The sequence below is a fragment of the Octodon degus genome, unplaced genomic scaffold (assembly GCF_000260255.1).
Source record: "Octodon degus isolate 3935 unplaced genomic scaffold, OctDeg1.0 scaffold00040, whole genome shotgun sequence".
Taxonomy (NCBI): domain Eukaryota; kingdom Metazoa; phylum Chordata; class Mammalia; order Rodentia; family Octodontidae; genus Octodon; species Octodon degus.
This window is the reverse complement of record NW_004524616.1, coordinates 4,869,868-4,871,030: the sequence shown is the minus strand read 5'-3', so window position 1 is coordinate 4,871,030 and position 1,163 is coordinate 4,869,868.

Sequence of the window (1,163 nt, the reverse complement as noted above, 5' to 3'; positions counted from 1 at the left end):
TTTAATAACTAATGGAAATTAAAATAAAAGTAAGAAAAAATGAAAAATTATAATTTTGCTAGAGATTATTATTCAAAAAATTATTTCTATATATGCTAATAACATTACTAAGTATAATTGAAAGGAAGATAAAGAGCATGATTATAAAAAGTTGTAATAATAAAGTTTATTCCTTAAGTATACTAATTAAGCAAAATACATATGAGGTGTTTCTAAAGAAAATTATAGTAGTTTGTATTAGAATTTAGCTATAATACATTCAAAAATTACACGGAAGTTCTATATGTTTTATAAACATCTTTACTTAACTAATTACGAGTAAAGATAAAATGTGATCATGGTGGGGCCAGGGAGATGGCACAGTGGAATAAGCGCTTCCCTGGCAAGCGCAACAGCTTGAGTTCAATCCCCAGTTCTGCAAAAAAAAAAAAAAAAAAAAATGTGATCATGGAGAGGAAGACTCTGTATCATAAAGATGTAAATTCCCCCAGATTTATTCAGCATATTTCAAATAAAACTCCTAGCAGATTAAGCAACAAAAATATCTTGGCATGAGGCATGGTAGCACACACCTGTAATCCTAGCACTCTGGGAAGCTCAGGCAGAAGGATAAGTTGACACTCAACCAGCAACTTTACAGTTTGGGGAGACTGTCTCAAGATAAAAAATAAATAAAAACTGGGGTACAGATCAGCATGAAAGCCCTGGATCCACTCCCAAGTAGTACCAGAGGACAGGAAAAAAGAAAGGAAAGGAAATTCTGAAGAAAAAAGCTGAAGGGTTTGTTCTGCCAGGTATTCAGACTTACATAAAGCCATAGTAACTAAGCCTGTGGCACTGACAAGGCCAGAGAGACAGACTAGCGCCCAGGAACAGACCTAGCAAATAGGTAAAGTGCAGATATGACATGAGTCTCATTGTAAGTCACTAGTTAAACGATAGTCTATGGGATAATGGAATAATTAGCTTCCTATATAGGAAAATAAATAAATATAACACGACATCACACTTAAAGTAAATTTCAGATGGCATAAAGACCTTGAAGTCAAATACAAAACCTAAATTTTTAGAAGAAAATATTTTTAGGAGTGTGCGGAGAGTTTCCTGCTACCCTGCGCCGGTGAGACCAGTCCCAGCCCAGGCGCAGCGTGGGCCGGACCCTC